The sequence below is a fragment of the Lotus japonicus genome, chromosome 6 (genome assembly GCF_012489685.1).
Source record: "Lotus japonicus ecotype B-129 chromosome 6, LjGifu_v1.2".
Taxonomy (NCBI): domain Eukaryota; kingdom Viridiplantae; phylum Streptophyta; class Magnoliopsida; order Fabales; family Fabaceae; genus Lotus; species Lotus japonicus.
Window position 1 is genome coordinate 59061570 of NC_080046.1, and position 11557 is coordinate 59073126.

General features: G+C 34.8%; 1 pseudogene; it reads left to right on the forward strand.

The window, feature by feature from the left end:
- Positions 1-1783: 1783 nt before the first annotated feature.
- Positions 1784-4761, forward strand: LOC130725661 (peroxidase A2-like; annotated as a pseudogene).
- Positions 4762-11557: the final 6796 nt, after the last annotated feature.

Below are 11557 nucleotides of genomic sequence, written 5' to 3' on the forward strand. Positions count from 1 at the left end.
GCATCGACAAAATTTTTACTTTGCAGCGAAAATAGTCGTTGTGAAAACATAAACAATGGCAGCGAAAATAGTCATTGTGAAAACATAAACAATGGCAGCGAAAATAGTTGTTGTCAAAGCATAAACAATGGCAGCGAAACAAGTCGTTGTGAAAACATCAACAATGGCAGCGAAAGTAGTCGTTGTGACAACTTCAACAATGACAGCAAAAATAATCGTTGTGAAAACATCAGTAATGACAGCGACATCAAATGTCGGTGCAAAAAGTTTCCGCGTCGGAACTTATCGTGACGACATGCAACGACTTTTTTTGCTGCGAAATGTAGTTTTAGCAACGACTTTTAACATATCTCAACAACATTTGTCGCTGCGAAAAAACTTTTCTCTTGTAGTGTATCTATTAGGCCTGATAGGCTAGCCCCATTTACCTAATTATTTTTTTATATTTTAACAAGTAATACTAATATATTAATAAATTTAATTGTAACAAAAATTATTGATACTTAAATATCATGTCTAAAAAATACAAAAATACTAAAACTAAAATAGAAGAAATCTTAAGATGAAAACCTAAATTAGAAACGTTCTCTCCTTTTGTCTTTCACTTTGTTAACTCTCACTATCTCAGCCTCTCACCCAGCAGCTGCACAAGTCCTCAAGGCCTAAAGCACAAGCCACCATCGAGGAGCAACCCCAATAGAGCACGTTCATCATTCAAGCCACCACAAAGCACGACCACCACATCATCTCTGATTCAAGGTTCTTTTTCATTTCCCTGTTTCATCATCTATGTATTTTCCTTTTTTTCAATATTTTCCTGTTTCAATTTTATTTTTAATTTTGTGTTTCTTGATTCACAACCTATTAGCCTTAAAGCCTATTAGCTTATTAGCCATTAATCTCTTTAAGATGATATTTTTAGGTAAGTATGCTTTCGAACATGATCGTATGTTAGGTTAGACCGAACCTTAAATTTTGCCTACGAAATGCCATAGTCCAAGACTTGAACCGCGAGCTCTGAATGTAGGTCAGACCCAGACATCGCAAAGCCTAAGCCCATTTCCACCCCTACACGTAAACTATGTTTTTACTAATACTATTTAGTACTATATGTTATTCACAATATGTTACTTATGTGATAAATTTAATTTACAGAAAAATCATTTTAGCTTGTGAGTCATATTTTTCTTTGTTCACAACATAGACGAATCTATGTATAAGACTATGAGGGCAAGTGCCCTCACTTGATTTTGAAAAAAAAATCATTAGAAAAAAATTTAAGTAGTAAAAGTATGTGGTTTTTTATGGCTCATTTGGTAAAATATGCCCTCACTTGTGTTCTAAATTGCTCAATGCCCTCATTTGAGTAGTAAAAGTATGTAATTTTTTATGATCTCTTTGGTAGAAAATTTCCTGACTTGTGTCCCTTTTAGTAAAAGAATGCTCTCACTTCTAATAGTATATATTATTTTTTTTTACAAATTTATATATATATATAATTGCTTTCATACCATCAAATTTCTGGATCCGTCTCTGGTCCACAGTAAACAAAACCATTATAAATCAATTCTTTCATCAAAAAGTGGTATTCGTGATCAAAACAGGAAAAATCTTTTAAAATGACTATAATTACATACAATTGTCTTGTTTGAAATTGTCTTGAAAATGATTGAGAAATAGTTATTGTTTATCTATAGAACAACATGCACAAATTTTGTCTATAAAAAGGCTCCATTGATGAAATCTGAAAACAAGCTCAGGGTTCTTCCATAGCAGATAAAAAATGGTTTACAGAGTGGGTGTTGTAGTGGTGGCACTTTTGTCAGTTTTGTGTGCAGTTGTGATGCATAATGCAATGTTTTCAGTCCCAAATGCTCAGCTCAGTCCAACTTTCTACAGTCAAACATGTCCATTTCTCTACCCTATTGTGTACAGAGTCATCTTCACTGCCTCATTCAGTGACCCCCGTATCGGTGCCAGCCTCATGAGGCTTCATTTTCATGACTGCTTTGTTCAAGTGCGTTAGTTAAATGCTAGCTCTGTAGTTACTTCCCTATTTCATGTGTTTTCTACCATTCTTACACAACTATCTTCTTATACAATGAGTCATACCAACACATTTTTAACGAGAAAAGTATTGATAGACATACAATTTTTTGAAACATCCTTCATCCTTTAGACATATTACTTTGTGGGGGGTTTTTAACCTAAAACATTATTTTAACAAAAAGTATTGATAGATATATAAGTTTGGAAGCATCCTAACTTGAGACAAACCACTTTGTGGTTGTTTTTAATTGCACTCACTCTTTTAAGGAAAAGTATTGATAGACATACAATTTGTCTTAAGATATACCACTTATGGGGTTAAAAACCACCACAAAATTGTATATTTTAAGGATGTCATACCGAAAATGCATGTCTATAATTATCACTCATCCTTTTAAAGGGATTGCCTCTCTTAAGATGATTTAGACAACCCATTTTTTAAACACACTACATAGTACAATTAATTTATTTTTAAAAAGTTAACATATTGGTCTCACTTTATTAAAAAGTGCTAACTTTTAAAAGTACATAAATTAATCATATTATTTTATTTTATTTTTGAAATTTTAATCATATTATTGGAGTGTAGATGAATTTGCCAGTGAAAAAACTAAAAACTGCAGCTTAATGTTTAATATTTGTGACAGGGTTGTGATGGATCAGTTTTGTTGAACAACACTGCGACTATAGAGAGCGAGCAAGATGCACGGCCCAATATCAACTCGCTAAGGGGTTTGGATGTCATCAATAACATCAAGACTGAGGTTGAAAGGTTTTGTCCATGCAAAGTGTCATGTGCTGATATTCTTGCTATTGCAGCTCAAGTTGCTTCATTTCTGGTATGTATTCCTAACTAAGACAATATATGGCCTCAAGCTAGCCATTGATTTTTTTTTCATCCAATTTATGGTTAGTTATCTGTTGTAGAGGCAGTAGAGGGTCCAAATTCACTATAAAATACACCTGGCCTTTTTTCCTTCTTATTGTAATGAGTAGTATTTGGGAAACTTGTGCACAATTTTAGTAATTTATCCCTCAAATCTTTTATTTTTTGATAAGCCAAATGAATATATTGAATGAAGTACAAGGGGTACTTCAACCCAATACAAAGAGGAAGAAAGATAAAGTAGTAAGAAAGAAGCAAAAAACAATGAAAAAACATGTCAGGAATATAACCCCCTCCTCCTTGAAAGCACAGCATAATAAAATATGCCTCATTAAAACCTTCCCAGGAAAACCCCCTTGGGAAAAACCTGGAAAAGGAAAAACCTGTAATTTCTCCTTGGAGGTATTCGTTATCCCTCAAATCTGCTGTCTATATTTCCTATAGCTTAAGTGATTGACACTGGCCTGATCCTTTTGGCAAGTTACAAGGGTTATATCTCTTTGAAGGATATTAACTTAGCTTGTATTTTTTGTTTTTCACTTTTTCTTCACATGACCACATGCATATTTGACCTTTTGGTGTGAAACTAAGAAACTCCTATGAATATAAGGATTTCTTCTATAAAAAAACTTCAAACATAACAACATTAATAATTATTAATCTTAAAATATGTGGAGCCCTAACACACAACACAAATGTTTCAAATACATCATTTGCTTTAAAAGTTTCTTATATATTTTTTGATGTCAGCCCTCAAAAATATAAAATCCATAGACTGAAATATAAAATACTGAATTTTCACAAAAAAAATTTGAAAATAAAACTAAACAATAAAGGGAAGTATATATAGGTACCTTTGTGTTAGGCATTTTGTACTAATATGTTGAAAAATATTATTTATTAAATAAAGGGGGGAGGTCCCTTATGGATAGTTCAACTGGGAAGAAGAGATAGCTTAACGGCAAATCGAACTCTTGCAAATCGAAACCTTCCGGCACCCACCTTCTCACTCGATCAACTTAAAGCTTCCTTTGCTGCTCAAGGTCTCAACACTAATGATTTAGTTAGCACTCTCAGGTATACATACAATATCAAATTCATTTTCTTTGATAATTTGTGTGTGTATATTTTTAATGTATCCAACCTAATTTAAAATCATGGCATATATATATTTAGGTGCTCATACATTTGGAAGAGCTCACTGCAGAAATTTCGTTGATTGATTATACAATTTCAGCGGTACTGAAAAACCTGATCCAACTTTAGACTCTACTTACTTGAAAACATTGCGTGTGGTGTGTCCCCAGAGAGGAGATGGGAATAACCTAGCCAATTTGGACCTGACCACACCTAATCAATTTGATACAAAGTTCTATTCCAATCTTCAAATCCAAAAGGGTTTACTTCAGAGCGATCAAGAGCTATTCTCCAGTACGGGTGCAGATACCATTGCCATTGTGAATAGCTTCAGCAAGGACCAGATTCTCTTCTTTAACAATTTTAGTGCGTCAATGATAAAAATGGGAAATATTGGAGTGTTAACGGGGAATAAAGGACAAATACGACAGCAGTGCAATTTTGTGAATAGAAACTCGTGTGGGCTAGCTCATAGTGCTTCATTCAAAGACTCAGAAGCTGCCTCAATCTAAATAAGTTAATTGAAGTGAATGTTTTTCAAAAGCCTCAAAATTAAATGTTGTAATCCTTGTGTGGTTTACTAAATAAGCTAAAAGAGTGTGTATATCAATGTGATTTTGCCATGTACCTCTAGCTCTTGTGCGTTGTGCTTTACTAAATAAGCTAAAAGAGTGTGTATGTCAATGTGATTTTGCCATGTACCTCTAGCTCTTGTTATCATGCTTGCTTTGAATCTTTGTCGTCCCTGATAGATGTTTCACTTCTACTGGACATCTGATCAAATGGGCCAAAATTACTATTTTCTACTTTTATTAATTAATTTTATAGCATTAATTCCAGTCAGTTATCAGTTATATATCACTTACGTACCAAGTGTCATAACAGAAAATGAAAAAGATAAAAGGCTTAAATAAACTTAATTAGTCCTTACAAAATGCATCATTTTTGTCTTTCATTCCTGATAAATAATTTTTTGTTTAATATCCTCGCAAAATTATATGTTTTGTTTTTAGTCCTTGTCTTCACATAACACAATAACTATTTAACTCATACTAATTCCATTTAAATTGGATGAAAAATGTGATGGTAAAACTAAAAATAAAATGTTTAATTTTCGGAGAATGGTAAAAAAAAAATCCAGTGACGAAAAACAAAAATGATGTATTTTGCAGGACTAAAAATTTATTTAAACAAGATAAAATTATAATAGGAAATGTATTGTTTTTTTATGAATATAGCATTGAATGTGCAATGTAAAAATTAGGCTTAATTGCAGTTTTGCTCCCTTATCTTTCACCTAAGTGCGATTTGGCTCCCTCATGTTTAAAACGAGCGATTTTACTCCCTCAAATTCTAGTTTGTGAAAATTGGCTCCCTCCGTCTATTTGCCGTCAAATTTCAGACGGAATTTGCTTGTTGCACCACTAAGGATGACGTGGCTTTGCTAATTGCACCACACAAAATGACACATCAGTAAATAAACAAAATAAAAAAAAGCAAATAAATTAAAAAAACAAAATTAACCCTAAATGAATATTTTTTAAATACTAATCATTCTTTTATCATCTTCATCCCCATCGGGCTATCACCTGCATCCTCCTTCTTCCATCATCTTAAACAAAACCTAGAAAATCAAACCAATACCGAGAAAATCTTGGTTTAATCCTTTAAACAAAACTGAAACAAATTGAGTTTGCTAAACAAGCCATATTATATTATTATCCTTTGTGATTTAGTCACTAACTTCCAGTCGAAAAACACAATACCAAATTTTTGGTTATGCCACGAGCAAATTTGGGAAGTTGAAGCAGAGAAGTGAAGAGACGAAGAGCTTGGTTTTCAGATACGGGAAAAACTTGGGTTTTAAAACCTGAGAACAAAACCTTAATCTGACTCACTTCTCACCCAACCTCATCTTCAGATCCATCATCAGCCACCTCCATTCTCACCACCTCCACTCCCTTCTCAGCCCCAATTTTCTTCTCCTTCTTCTTACCTCTCCTTAAACCAGAACCCCAGCCACCATTAAATCCAACACCTAGACCTGAAATCCCCACCCCCTAAACGAAAACCACCACCCACAAATTCAATCGACCTGGAGATTAAAAAGATGAAGAGAAAGACCTCACACTCAAAGACCCATTCAACACACCACCACCTTTCTCATAGCCATCACCTTTCTCAATAAAGCCACCATCTTTCTTCTTTGATTTGAGTCACGGTGGGTTTGGGGCTTATGAAAATGAGTTTCACGACAGATGTGACAGTTACGGGAGGGCAACTACTGGTTTTTCAGATCTAGGTTTTCACAATTTTGGAAAAATCTGGGTTTTCAGATTTGGGTTGAATCTCTAGGTTGGAAGAAGTAGAAGAAAAGGAGGAATGTGACAGAGGAGGAAGAGAAAACAGAGTTGAAGATGAACGAAGGGGAGAGGAGATTTGGGTTTAATTATTATTATTATTTAATTGTTTGTTTTATTTATTTAGTGAAGTGGCATCCAAGTGTTCAATATGTGAGAACCATGTCATTTAATGAACGCCACGTCAACCAACTCCGTCAAACTTTAAACGGCTAACTAACAGAAAGAGTTGATTTTCACAAATTGTAAGATAAGGGAGCAAAATCGCTCGTTTTAAACATAAGGGAGCTAAATCACACATAGGTGAAAAATGAGAGAGTAAAACTGCAATTAAGCCTAAAAATTACACCACCGGTATATACTGATCTCGAGAAACTTACCAAAGAACGTGAATGTTGGAAGTCAAATTAGGCAGAGGAACTATAGAAAGCTACAAAGCCTATATTCGGATGGGAGTTGTTATATAATATGCATTGTGATTATTTTTTTGTTTTATCTTTATAATGAAGATTGCTGATCAGAACATATATAATCACCATAACAACTCCCTTAATTGTATGTACGTGTACCCCTAATTAAGTAACAGCTCTATCTTCACTCAAATGCTGGTCAAATAATATAATTTTGTCCAAATTAGAACGACTTTGTATGGAATATATATATGGCTTAATTACAACTTTGGTCCCGACGTTTACCAATGCCACGATTTTGGTCTTCCACCTAATTTAATTATATGGATGGTCCCCGACGTTGTAGGCTGCGTGCAACGTTAGTCCTACCGTTTATTTCTTAATGGAGGAAGCTTACGTGGACGTCTAGTTGGAGAGAAAAAGGAGATCTGAGGAGAGAGGGGAGCACGTGAGTATCACGTGAACCTTATATGAACCCATTATACCCAAATCTGAAACCCTAGGGATCTAAATCGCGTTACCTTCTTCGTTCCAGGGAGGTCAGGGGTTTGGGTATAATGGGTTCAGATAAGGGTCGCGTGATACTCACGTACTTCCCTCTCTCCTCATACCTCATTTCTCTCTCCAACTGGACGTCCACGTAAGCCTCCTCCATTAAGAAATAAACGGTAGGACTAACGTTGCACACGACCTACAACGTCGGGGACCATCCATGTAATTAAATTAGGTGGGGGACCAAAATCGTGGCATTGGTAAACGTCGGGGACCAAAGTTGCAATTAAGCATACATTGCTTGCTTAATTGATCAGCTAACTTTGGACAACTGAACTTTACTTTCTGAATGAAGGATATGTTTAGCCATGTGCCCCCCACTTACAGTCACAAACATATATCACATATGGTAGGGGTGTACAAGGGACGGGTTGGGACGGGTTTTGGTTAACCCTAACCCGACCCTAAATATTGATCGGGTCAACTCATAGACCCTAACCCGTCCCTAGACCCGAAGCAACCCGACATTATGCGGGTCCAATTTAGGACGGGTCTATGTAGGACGGGACCGGGTTGACCCGAGGGACAATAAGTTTAAGACTATTTGATACTAATTGTAAAATTTAAAGATAATAACATACTAAAAGAGTTATAAGTTGGAACCATTTTTTAGAAGAAATAACTTGAAAGAATTCAATTCTTTCATAATCTATTGCACTTGAGAGGTTTACATTTTGTTTGATCATTTCTTCACTTGTCTCACATATGCATAATACACACACATGATTTTCTCTTGTTAGAGCATGAAAGTGTCAATAGTTAATTTAATTCATAAGGTAAATGTTAAACATTTTAATTTCATCTACATGATAAGATAAATTTGAGCACCATGTATCACATTTTAATCATTATGACAAATTAATATTTTATCAAATATATATGTGGGACGGGCCGGGTGACCCGAGTTTCAACCCGACCCGACCCGACCCGAAGTCGGGTAACTCAAAGATCAACCCGAACCCGGTCTCTTTTAATGATCGGGCCGGGTTCAACCCGGCCCTAAAGGCTTGAGCCGGGACAGGTCGGCGGGTAGGGTCGGGTCTTGTACACCCCTAATATATGGTAACTTATTCCAACTTGTCTGAATAAGATTATTATGACTTTACAGGATTACATGCAACGAATACTCATCTCATGATCATAAAATTAAAGACACGTGCTTTTCCTTTTCTTCCCGCATTTGGATTCAGATTTCACCTTTAATTGTCAATGGGTTAATTAAGGGTTTAACTGAGTGAGTTACATAGTGAATCAACTTCATCTTTTAAGTAAGTGATTTGAGGTTTTATATAATTCTCAACTTATATGATAAAAATTCATTGGTTAATACTTTATCGCTAATTAGTAAGTTAATCATAGGACGAGAAATTAGTCTCATTGCTGTCGAATATGAGTATATTTTGATTAGGACAAAAATAAAAGGGTTTTTTTTTGTCAATGATGTTTTGAATAAATCTCAAAGAGTGATACGCAATGCACCAGACATAAGCAAATAAAGAACAAGCATGCACACTCAAATAAATAAGCTGAACAAACCAGCTGAAAACCATGATGTAAAATACTAAATGTCTTCAGAGCGGAAATTTTTTTTCCTCAATTTTATGCAGCGCTCCCCTTAAACAACTCATCAACTCTGCCGGGTTAATTGAGGGTTTAAACCAGCCTTCATTCCTCTGTAACTTTTTTTTTTGTCAATAGTCCACTAGTCCACTGTATTTTATTTGCTATAATTATAATACTACTCTTTCAGCATAGCCGCCCAGCTCATCTTGACAAAGAAAAGAGATTAGCCAGCTTATCGACCCAAGAGGTTATTTGCTGCATATTAAGCCCAAGTCGATGTTTACCCAATCGGCCCAATTAAATCTCCTCGGTTCTCTGCTTGTTTATTAATTCCACGTTTAATCAATTGGCCTAATTATAAATTACTCTTTCCGTTCTTAAATAACTGACACTTTAAAGTTGTTGCATAAGTATTACTAATTAATGTTCTTGTTTTATTAAAATTAAAATCCAACTTCCTATTATACCCTTTATTTCTCACATTAATTCTAACTTTCCAACTTTTCTACCACCATTAAATGAAGGGTATAATTGGTAAAGTATAATTAATGCGCTCTTGAACTTTATAAAGTAACAGATAATTAGGAACAAAATTTAGCTAGAAATAGTGTCAGTTATTTAATAGAGTAAGTACATTAAATACATATATGTAATGCCTTTTAGATTTTCCTTTAAAAAAAAATGCCTTTTAGATTTTTCTCATGGTAATATGAACACGCAAAGTCTTCTTTCAACTCTATCCATAGCAACCATGCAAAGTTTTTTGTTTTGTTTTCATAAGACTACCCACAATGGTGTTGAAAGTGGGTAGTTTAATGTTGAAAGTGGGTTTTAATTAGAGCTGTCAATACGGGCCAGTCCGGCCCATATGGGTCAACCCGTATGGGTTGAGTTGAAAACGGGTTGGGTTGTGTCAACCCGGGGCCTTAACGAGCCAGGAAAATATGAACCCAACCCGGCTCGCTACGAGCTCGCGGGCTGGCTCGCGGGTTGGGTGAAAAAAAATATAAAAAATAGATAAATTGGATTAGAAAATGTTTTAAAAAAATAATTTCACAAAAATACTTAAAGAAATTGGTAACAACTCATAAGAAATAGGTTTATCAATCCATTAATTTGTATGTCACATTTGAAATATAGTAAAGTAACTTTTTTGTTACAAAATATAGTAAAATAATTTAGTTGACAAGATTTAAAAACACAATTATTTTACTGTCACATTTAAAATAAGATAAATAATAGAATAACAATAAATAAAACACAAAAAATTGTCTCAAATTTAAAGAAATGAAAATTTCCATTTTTCTATCTAAAAGTAATCCATAAAACTAACCTTAAATTAAAGACAAATAAAATAATTTTTAAATAAAAAATAACTCTAACCCGACGGGTTGGCTAGCTTGACCCGCGGGTTGGCCCGGGTTGCACTAACCCAAGTTCTTTTCGAGCTGGAATTTAACCAACCCAACCCGGCTCATTTAGCCAACCCGTCGAGCTGGCTCGCGGGTTGGAACCCATATTGACAGCTCTAGTTTTAATGGTGTTGAAAGTGAGTGTTGAAAGTTGGAAGGAGGAAAGAGGTGTTGAAAATTTTCAACTGTGTTGAAACCTGCCCGCGGTGACACGTGGCACGGCCTGGTTGGTTGATGCCAGGCGCGTGCCACACACGCGCAGACAGGGCGCGTTACGGGCAGGCCGTGGCAGCAGGCGGGACCGTGGTGGGACGCGTGGCACGCGTCGGTTGGGCACCGACAGGCGCGTGCGTGCCACGCGTCAGAGGAGAGAGAGGACGGTCTGAGGGTGACGCGTGTCACGCGTTGATTGGTCCGGACGATTTTCTTTTATCCTAATCTTTCCAACTCAATTATTTCATTCAAAAAAATTTTTAAAAAATATAAACAAATTACCAAAATTCATGATTTTTTTTTCTCTATAAATAAAGACTTGGTTCGTTTGATTTGGACACAGAAAAAAAAAACCAAGTTTTCCATCATCTTATTCATCTTATTATCTTTCTACTATCCCCTTTGCTTTGAAATGGATCCCAACAAGTACCATTTCAACACCCAGAATTCTTCTAACCAAATTCCCAACATCCAAATCAGTTTCCCAACAACCAAATTCCCAACAATTATCAACATCCAAATCAGTTTCCCAACAACCAAATAAAATGTATTATTGTGTGCTTAGTTTCTTTTCTTCCATTTGAAGTTAATAAAATAAAATAAATTATTGTGTATATTTTTTTAAAAAAATATTAAATTGTTAAGTGTTTTAATTTAATTTACGTTAAAAAAATATTATGTTAATTTAATTTAATTTAAATAAATAAAAAAAAATTAAGTTAAATTAAATCGATAATAGTTTATTTAATTTAATTTTTATCGTAAATTTTAATTTTATGAAATCATAAAAAGAAAAATATAAAATTAAATCAAAATATGAAATAAAAGTGGTGGGGTAGGGGGTAGGGTGTTGAATGAAAAACCATTGGAGTGGGTAAAAGTTGAATGAAGTGTTGAACTGGAGAGAGAAGGTGATGTGGAGTGTTGGGAAGAGAAAAAGTGGAGTGTTGAGGGTGTTGAATGTTGAAACCATTG